The 10,783-nt window shown below is 39.8% G+C and overlaps 1 long non-coding RNA gene across 1 annotated transcript; it reads left to right on the top strand.

Annotated features, from left to right (window-relative positions):
* Window positions 1-330: 330 nt before the first annotated feature.
* Window positions 331-6,403, top strand: LOC120407811. Its single transcript, XR_005600271.1, has 3 exons — window positions 331-388; window positions 506-556; window positions 6,338-6,403. It is a non-coding gene; the product is annotated as an uncharacterized LOC120407811 (long non-coding RNA).
* Window positions 6,404-10,783: the final 4,380 nt, after the last annotated feature.

Below are 10,783 nucleotides of genomic sequence, written 5' to 3'. Positions count from 1 at the left end.
TCTTAAAACCATGACAAATATCTCTCTCTCCGAGTTTATAGCAACCTAATTAAAGCTTGAAAAACTGTAAAATATTCATGTTTGTAGAATGAAGTGGATAGATATTAAAGAGTTTGTTTATTATATTTCATTTACCACATAATTACTCATTAAAAATCTGTTTCTTAGATATACTTCCTTATCCATGCATTGTATTTCCAGCTATTAATAAATGTTGCCTGATGGTGACATACTGGCCGATACTCAAGTCTGACTGTCTCTAAATGAGCTCGGGCATGACCTTGTGAACCTGGCCAGCTGCCTCAGGAAATGAAATTTCACCTCTGCTGTTCAGCTGCCTCATTTGGAGCTCAATAACAATTTCTGTGGAAATTTCATCAACATGAAGGTAAAGATGGATCCCCTGTGTCTCAGCTCTTGCCCAGATACAGGGTCACCTGTCCTCTGACAGGAAGAATAAACCTAAGGATATGTAACAATAAATGTCTTTTTTTTGTTTGTTTAGAAACATACCTTCCTTGCCAAAACACAGACCGAAAAGATTAAAAATGCTGAGGTATGAAGTATAATATTCTTGTATATAGCAGTTTTCCTTATCTATAAATCTGTGTATGGGTTATATTTATGTTGGAGAATGTTAATAATAGAGCTGTTTTAATTAGAGCTCTGCAAACCCTCATTACACTCACACTTTTCCAGAAAAGTTTGCAATAATTCAGGTCAAAGTTGGGTATGGTTGCTCTCGGTGTGAGTTCTGTAGCCTTTATAAATTGTCTTATTTAGTTGTTCATACATATAAGCACTGTATGGCCAGGATCCTTGACTGGGATTCCTAACTATTACCATAATACAAATAAATAACAATAAATTTTATTATGTATGATCAAACCATTACCATAATTAGATGATGGATTTCTATGAATTAGGACAAATTCTTCTCTATTACACTGGTAAACCCCACTGAAGTCACTAAGGTTATACAGTGTAGCTAAAGAGATTTTGGCCCATTAGAATTACAGGAAAAACTCCAAAACCAAATAGAGAGATTTAGATATTATCCTTATTTGTAAAGAGTTCAGGGACCTGAGTAGTCTGTGGGAGAATGAGTAGCCTATGTATAAGACACAATTTGAGAATGAACAATAGTGAAAACAGCTATCTACCATCAGAGTGTCATATTCGGGCTTCTGAATCTGTGTACTTTTGGGGGAGGAAGGGAGTTAGAAAGAATAAACTTTTCATTACTTTCTAATGATGCTGCATTGCATTTAATTTTGGCTAAAGAAACTTATTGGAGCCGATAGTATTCACCTCACCACAAATGCCTGAATCCACGTCTGCTAGATCACTGCAGTTGGATTTCTAATGCATTAGTTGTTAGTCATAAAAACTACAGGATTCTGAAATCCAGGGCTACAAATCAATCCTACATTGCATTTATCATATTTCCCGTAGCTGTCTAGTGGCTTTTTTTATTTCCTGTGTAGTATCAAGTACTAAAACATGACCAGAGGCTGCAGTTTATGGGATCCATGGTGCCTTCTCTGACAATCTGATTATTGCTGTCTCATGGCTTTTTAACAGAATGAAAAATAATCTTTTAATGTGAACAGTAGGACCTCATTCACGTAACACTTTCTTTTCTCCCAAATATACGCCCATTTATTTCACATGAACATTAATGATAGTTGTGTGCACATTTCGAGGAGAGTGGTTACCAATAAAACTCATTTTAAATATATAAGGTATACAACATAGATGGCATGACTCTCATTTTCATAGCAGTTTTTTCTTTCCTTCTATGCACTAACAAGTAAGCTGTCAAAAATAGGAATATGCCCACGGACTTTATCTGGATCTTGTCTTAGATAGTGAAAAAAAATAGGCTTTTAATTAGTAAACAAGACCTACCAGTGATTTTTAAAATCTGGCTCCAGTGTTGGTTTTTTTTACTTGATGAGACTAAGTGTGAACTGTATATCTATTGATACCTTAGATATAAAAAGAGCCGAGGGAAGATATATCTATTTAAATCAGGAAGATGGAGTTAATAACTTTGGAGTATAACTGGGTTAGATGAATTTTGTCATGGACCATTTGTCTGGCTCCATGACCTGTATAGTAATATCATCAAAGTGCTTTTCTAGTCCAGTCTCCCTAATGTTTTCCCAATCCATGTCTTGGTTTCTCTCCCAGTCAATACATTTTACTTATTGCTATTCACAAATAGGTGTAAGCACTGGATAACAGTCATAAAAAGGAGAACAGGAAGATTTATGGCATGTGGAATTTTAACAAAGTAAAGACATTTCTTAATTATTGCTCAAATTTCAGTGGAAAAGGCCAAGTTTCTCAACAAACCAAAAACCAAACAGAAGCCAAAAACCAATTTCAATATCAACCTAGAATAAAATTGAATTATGCAATTACTGGCTCAGGGAGGATGTTTCTTCCTCACCCCAGCCAGTTAAAAGTTGGGATATTCCCTGAAACATGAGGGTCTATAGCCTTTATATTTTTTTTGTATGGGAAAAATACCTGAAAGGAAAAATATGGAATGTCTCTGAGTTTATTTGTGTATACGTTTGTGTCGTATATACAGATTTATATGTAGTAGGTAAAATTTTCAAAAGTCCCTAAATTGCTATAGGACACAGACTTCTAAATCTCTTAGATGTTTTAGTAAATTTTACCCATAATATTGTAATGTGTGTAGTTGTGTGTGTAAGTATCTATGTACAAACTCATATTCTACTTATGTATATACATTTGATTTGTCCAATCTACTCAGAGTAGAACCACTAGATGCCAGTGTGACCTAAGGAAGAAAATAAACCTATGGTACAAGGTCTGCATCAAATCCAAAAAACATGAACAATTTTAGAGAAGGTGTGGTGTCTGCAATTTGTTAATGCCCTTTTAGAGCCAGACAGAATCAGACTGATAAGAATGATTCCTAGAAGTCCGGAGTTTAGCCCAAATGGGTTAAAATACTTTGAGGTGTCACAGATGTTCATAATGCTGGTGCTAAAAACTGACTGAGTTTTCATATAGAAAGAAAATCTTCCCCCACACAGAAGGAAAATCCCTTTTAATGTTTTTGCTTTATGTAAGATGACAATTGCTGCATTCCCAGTTTTTCTTCCTCGTAAAAAAGCAGCAGCTAACATATTAGTTGCAATGTTGCCTATCAGTTTCCCAACTTGCCTTTTCAATTGGTCAGTCATAAACTGACAATGTGATATTTTTCCTTATAAATGATGTGATACCAGCTTTATGCAGGAATGTGTCTCCTGGCAGCACATACAGTACAGGCCTTATGGTTTCAGAGCAGGGTTTCTTTGAAATTCTATTGTTTTTTTCTGGAACTGTACAGAGCAAAAATTTGTGAGAAACATAGTCTCATGATAAATGCTGAATATCAGGAATAGCTTTCTGACAGTGAACTGTATTAGGCTCAGGGCCGCCCAGAGGATTCAGGGGGCCTGGGGTCTTCGGCGGTGGGGGCCCCCGCTTCGACGGTAATTCAATGGCGGGGGGTCCTTCCGCTCTGGGACCCGCCGCCGAAGTGCCCCGAAGACCAGCAGTGGGGGCCCCCTGCCGCCGAATTATCGCAGAAGACCCAGCAGCATGAGAGTTTTCCAGGGCCTCCGGAGCGAATGAAGGACCCCGCTCCAGGCCCCCTGAAAAACTCTTGTGGGGGCCCCTGCGGGGCCTGGGGCAAATTGCCCCACTTTCCCCCTCTTCTGGGCGGCCCTGATTAGGCTCTCACATGGTGGAAACCCAAAATGTAACTTATTTGGGGTTTTGGATGAGACTTTAGTTGATCTGACTGTTGCCTGAACATACCAAATTATTTAAGTCCCACTTCAAAAGTCCTTATCACAAACTTCCACCCCCTTCCCTGGATTGAATATTTGCAACTTTTAAATTGCAAAATTGAGAGATTGCTTATTTTTGGATGCAAAACTTTAAATTCAGAGCAGACTATACCCCAGGGTGAAGTAAAATCCTCTCTTCCCACATTATTTGCTTCGTGATATTTTGTTTACAGTGAGGCTTTTCTTCTATCCCAGCCACATAACAGTATATAATTACTTCTGCCAAGATGCCCCACAGAACATAAATAATAAATGACTAATTCAGTGTTACTGTGGAGACAGAGTTTCAGATTGTGTACAAAAACAAAAAGGTGGGAACTTGCAAAACTGCAGGAATAAAAAAACTGAATGTAGAGAAATCAACAAAAATAGGAACTCTAACCAGGCACTGAAAGACGCAAAATGTCTCATAGTATGGGTAGCAGGGCCAACAGAGGGATCAGGGCATAACTTATTCAGATTGCTGTGAGTAAATTAGAAAGGTGCCTGCCTAAAGATAGCAGCATATAGAAATAGCTCCTGACATGTCTCCGTACCTGCAGAGGAATGAAATCAGTTCCATGATGCTTCTTGGGGCACCCATGGCTTTGAGTCACCTTGTTATCACCTGCTTCTGGAGTGAGGGAGTGGAGTGGAGTCTTGCCTGTGTCAGCTCCCTAACTCAACCAGCCTGTCAGCTGCTCTAGCACTCTCCTTTGGGCTACACCAGACCTGGCTTTGTCTTGTTGACAATAGATGCTCCTCTGTTCCCAAGTCCCTTCAAAGTGTCCTCCTGTGTTATCCAGCCCCTGATCACTGGATTCCCACAGAAAACCCAGATTATCTATTCCCAAAGGAATAGGGTATCCCAGTTTACTAGTTTTACCTTAGCTCACAGCTCCCGTATCATGCACAACACTTGAGTTCAATTATAGTGAAACAAAAGAAGCTCGAGGCCCCCGAGCCTGAGCCAGCTGACCTGGGCCAGCTGTGGTCATGCCGCACGGCTTTTAGTCCCATGTAGATGTTCCCTTAGTCTTTCTCCACCCTGTGATATACTGAATCAATCTTTTGTCTCTACTCACAGACAGGGCAATCCCCTAACTATCCTATTGTTCCTTTTCACTTCCAAATACACCTCTACCCCAATATAACGATGTCCTTGGGAGCCAAAAAATCTTACCGTGTTATAGGTGAAACCGCATTATATCGAACTTGCTTTGATCCGCTGGAGTGCACAGCCCCGCCCACCCGGAGTGCTGCTTTACTGCGTTGTATCTGAATTTGTGTTATATCGGGTGGCGTTATATCGGGTACTTTCAATGTAGTTTGTCTTCTAGGGTTTTTCACTGACTTTTCAGGATTGGTGCAAAAGTAGACAATCAAAAAATAAATTACATTATTGGCTAGCCAGGGTCAGGTGACAATTCCTTCCCACTTTTATGGGCCAACATTGAGACATATGAGTCCCTGGTGACTCACTTTCACTCCAAGACCTAAAGGGTATAATTTTCAATATAGTTATATTATTCCTTAAATACTACCCATACACACATCTCGTAATGATTATGAGTATCAATAAGTTACCAGCTTTCATCAGACACCTCATATGTTCCACTTTAGGTATAAAACTACGAAAGCAGTGTATTAGGTATAGTGGGTTTATCAGGTCTGAGTCAGGAATTGCTTGTAAAGAATTGTGAACTCTTTGCCAGTGGGCACCAATAGGCCAGTACTTACAAGGTATATACTTACCTGGTGACACCTGAGAAAAGCCAAGCTGGAGTTTAATAGCCCAGCTTTATACACAAGAATGACTTGCTTGGGGTCGTACTTACAGTATATGAACCCAGTACACAATAGCAACTAAAGAATAAAAAAATATATACTGTAGAAAAATATAGAAAGGAGAAGGTCAAAAGACTTTTAACTTTGCTATGTGGCTCAAAGTGTCTGCTAGCTACTTCTTTGTTTTGAAGACAAAGATAGTTGATCCATTCTGTGCAAATTAAAGATAGTTTTGAGGTTTCCCTGCACATTGCTAATGTGTCCCTCAGTTGGCTAAAGCTTGGATGCAGCTGCTATGTAGGATTATGAATTTCAAATTTTATAACAGGGTGGAATGCCCCTTTAAGTGCCAGTGGCCAAGACTCAGCCAGCCCTGTTCCTTAATCAGATCCAGCTGAGCAGGAGACAATTGTTCCCTATAAGAGCTGAAGGAAAAGCAGACAGAGGTGGGAAAGAGAAGTTGTAGAAGTTGCAGGCTTTCCCTGGAACTAGGTAGATAGGCCAGAAGCTGGTCATGAGATGCAGAGACTTGGGAGCAAGAGGAAGGCCTGGGGAGTGCCCCTGTGGCTACTGTCCTGTACAAGGGGCAGGGAGCTGGGGAAAAAGCATGGGAGGGATGTGAGACTTTTATTAAACCCAGCATGGGCAGACATTTTCTGTGTTATTGCTTTGCTTTGTTTGGTCTCTAGGAGGCGACTTTGGTGGTAAACCCAAGAGCCTTCCAATCTGAAGGATGACTGAGGCTGATCAAGAGCCTGGAGTCAGGGAAAGTGGTGAAGCTTGAACCTTTTGAAGTATGGTATTGCACTTTTGAGGTGCCATTATTAATAAATTAACCGTGGTATACGTGTTACTAGCCTGTACTGGCTGGTGTGTATGTATGTAATACCACCACACTCTGCAGATGGAATGTCAAACCTTCTTTCGTGTTTGTGATTGTTTCATTCTAATGGCCTACTACGAGATAATAGCAAATGGATATTCTCCTTTAGCTTGGATGTTGAAGAATTGTATGCATAGGGGGTTTTGTTTGTCTTTTTGGGAGGGGAGTAGGGTTCTCTGAATACAGCTGTATGAATAGCTGTCAGAAAATGAAATGATACTCATCTTACTCACTTTAAGTTTGCAGAACTTCAGAGGAAAAAATCCAGTGTCTTGTAAATCAGTTTTAACTTGATAGACATTTCCTCAGGACTTAGGTATATTGTTTTTTCTCAGATGGCAAAATATTTAATGCAGCCTCTCTTGGTATATTATATCAATTTCAAGCTGAGTTTGAAAAAGATCAAGTTCCCTGATATTTATTCAGGCTTCCAGATTGGCAGAGACTACTGCCATTTGTTTTCTCAGGTCTCTGTCAGAGGGAGGGGAAAAATATACATCCAAAACATGGTATGAATGGCAGACTTTGTGCAGCCATTACCAAGGTTGCAACATAGGGAACAAGTCACTGGCTGTCCCTCCCCAAATTAGATCATATGTTGTGTATGTTGGGGGTGGGGACTGAGGTTATTGGCATTGGGGGAGCAGTAGGTTCTGTCACAGAGCCTTCTGGGAAAAAGGAGGGTTGTGTAGGAATGGAGAACTGTTGCTCCTGGAAGTTTCCCTAAATTTGGGTAGTACTGATAAACATCCACACTTGTAGATGTTTATCCAAAGTGATGCACGCTTTGAAGCCTCAGTACCAGTAAAATCCATATTGCAATATTAATGTGTCCTTTTATATGTAGTTTAGCTTTTGTGAGGCACTGCTTTACTTCATGTACTTTCATGGTAAGTTTTCAATGGGAGGTCAGTTTATGGAGTGCTGCCATGGGATTGGCAAGACCAAGCTCCATGGATATATAATTGGAGAACACACAAAAAGGGAGCAAAACTTTGAAATGACAATCATGTAGGTATTTGTTGTGATATACCAATGGCTTGGTTGTATACTGTGCTATAGCAATTGAAGTTGACTTACTGTAGTAAAATCAAATCCATGCCCAGACACTCAAATGCTCAAACACATATTTTTCTTCTATTGCTTGCTTTCTTCTTTACTAATTTTTAGTTAAAATGTCTTTGTTGTCAGTGCATTGGAATGAAAATAAAACATATCAAGACAGTGAGCACCTGGCCCTGGGGCATGTTCCTACTCAGTACAGACACTTTCAAACAAAAAAGAATATTTTTTGTTAATTAAAGATAAGATAGATGTCTCTGCTGTAAGTACACAGTACTGAAAATTAAATCCATCCCCTCACCATAGACATGCAAAGAATTTAAGAATAACACCTACACAAGCTTTCTGTTTCTCCTTAACATTTTCTATTTTAAAAAAAGTCTACTTTAAATTGTAAAAGCTCCTGCTTACATGGAATCATTCCAGCATCATTTACAACTTGATGTAAGGGATGATTCCTGCTCCCTTGCTGTAAAGGATGATTCCTGCTCCCGTCTGCATGAAGCATACAAACAAATGCAGTGTAATCAGTGTTATGCTGTGTTCCTTCAGTTAGCATTTGTCTTAGGCTACTGCTTAAGTCAATGTAACTTACATTGCTTGGGGTGTGAAAAAGCCACCCCCCCCCCGAGCGACGTAAGTTACATGAACTTAAAGCAGTGTCTACATCATGCTATGTTGGTGGGAGGTACTCTCCTGCTGACATAGCTTCCACCTCTCATTGAGGTGGAGTAATTATGCCACTCTCCTGTTGGCATAACCGTCTTCACCAGACATGCTACAGCGGCACAGCTGCGCCAATGTAGCGCGGTAGTGTAGACTAGCTCTTAAATACAGCTAAGAAATCCCATCAGTCACTGAAGTATCAGCCTCCCTTGATACAAAATATTAATGAGGGGAAAAAAACCAGTAGCATACTTTCTTTTAATGTCCTTCTCCAGCTATCCAGCAACACAGTTAGCTTCTGTAATTGTAGCACTGAGTCCCACAATTCCTAACACTGCTGAAATAAATTTGCAAAAAAAAATCTAGATTTTTAAAAAGTTATTACATTTCTTTTTGTGTGTTGTGATTTTTTAATTTGTTTTTCCTGATTACGTGTTGCAATCCAGCTCGTCTAGGGTATAGATAAATCACACTCTCATGCTAATGTCCAGCGACTGTGTAACACTGATATCTCAGAACACAGCAAATCTATGATTATAGTATAAAACAGTAGGGAGAAGACAAAATAATGCTGCTTCCACTATTTCTTTCTTTGATTCAAATCTTTTTTCCTCAAATATTTGACAATAGTAAATTTGATAAACCAAATAAACTGCATTTGAAATTTCACATTAACTAGTAGAGCTATTTTGTCTGGAAATATAAGACCTTAGATAACTTAATAAATAAAACCTTTTTATTTTACTTTTGTAATTTCAAAATAATATGATCTCATTCTCCCTGAAGTAAGAAGTATCTTACTGCTCAAGTAGCCCTATGGATTTTGGTGGGACTCTCTGAGGAGTAATACCCTTACTCAAAGTAAAAGTAGTGTATGATAAGCTTGCTCCAAGGAACTGAATTTTAAACATAATTCTGTGCTTAATTTGAATGCAAGTATTGTGACTATGTGCACAAATTTGGTAAATATGCATGCAAATTACTACACTTGAACATGTAATTACTTGGTTTGCACAAACAATTGCAGTGATTTATCTTAGAAAGGAGATGAATAAGAGGGGATATGATAATATGTTCTCCCTGTCTGATAACACCAGAACAAGGGTACATTCTGTGAAATTAAAAGGCAGGCAATTCAAAACAGATACAAGGAAATCACTTTGTCACACAACATAATTAGACTGTGGAACTCACAGTCACTGAAATAGGCCAATAACTAAACATGATTCAAAAAGGGGACAAGAATATCTAGAGTCATGATAACAAACATTTTGTGGAAGGGATATTAAACCTTCAAGATTGAAGCCAATCTCTAAGGAGGGTGGCAGATTATCCCACATCTGCCTACTGCTGGATTCTTACACCTTCTAAAGCACCTGTTGCTGGCCACTGTCAGAGACAGATTACTGAACTAAATGGATCTTGGGTTTGATCCAGTTTAGCAGTTCCTATGTTCCCAATTAGGCATATAATTTAGGCCCTTATTTTACATGCATGTCAAAACAGTTAAAAATCAGGACCTTGGATCAAGGACTGGAACTTGTGTACTAGTTTGGGAGACCCTTATTACTAGACTACAGAGTTATTCTCACTCTCTCTTTCTGGTTCATGGAAAGTGAAACAGCTTCATCTAGAGAGATTGTGACAGTTCCACGCAGAATACCCCACAGTCTAGTGTTAGAGGACTCACACAGGAGAAGTGGGTTCATGTCCCTGATCCAAATCAAACAGAGCGGGGATTTCAGCCCAGCTCTCCCATATCTCTGGTGATGGTCTAACCACTGGGCTATTGGATGTAAAGGTACCGGCCCCTTCTCTTCAATGTCTTGTGAAAAAGTGCTGTCCTGGCTGAGGCGCGTAACTTCAGGTGAGGGTTCACAGAGGGGAATCGCAAGTGGAGATACGTGCCTCCCTCCAACGCAGAGTTAATTGTCCAACTCCCTTTGAGAGGCAAGGCTGAGACCCCACTCCTCTCCTTAGGCATACTCCCACTCAGCTTGCTGGCTCTCTGAATTCTGTTCTGAGACACCTAGCTGAGGGGAACTGGGGCCTCTAACTCAGGGCCGAGGAGTCCACCGGGAGGCATGATGCTGAAAGTAATGGAGTCTAAGTCCCCTTTGTGGATCTAGCCCTAGATGCCTAAGTCACTTTTGAAAATGGAATTTAACCGTCTAAATCACTTAGGCCTTTCAAAGCTGAGTGGAGCAACATCTGAATACCTTTAATTATCTAGAAGCAGCAAAGAATCCTGTGGCACCTTATAGACTAACAGACGCTTTTGCAAGCATCCGAAGAAGTGGGTATTCACCCACGAAAGCTCATGCTGCAAAACGTCTGTTAGTCTATAAGGTGCCACAGGATTTTTTGCTGCTTCTACAGAACCAGACTAACACGGCTACCCCTCTGATACTTTAATTATCTAGGCCTTTATGCCTTAGGTGTTTCCTTCTCTGACTGGAAAAATACTACTTCCAGATCTCCTCTTTATTTCAACCAGCTCATTCTCCCTGCTCCTTGCTCAGTC

Source organism: Mauremys reevesii, linkage group 6, assembly GCF_016161935.1.
Source record: "Mauremys reevesii isolate NIE-2019 linkage group 6, ASM1616193v1, whole genome shotgun sequence".
Classification (NCBI taxonomy): Eukaryota; Metazoa; Chordata; order Testudines; family Geoemydidae; genus Mauremys; species Mauremys reevesii.
Note: the sequence above shows the minus strand (reverse complement) of the source record. Positions and strands in the feature narration are given on the sequence as shown.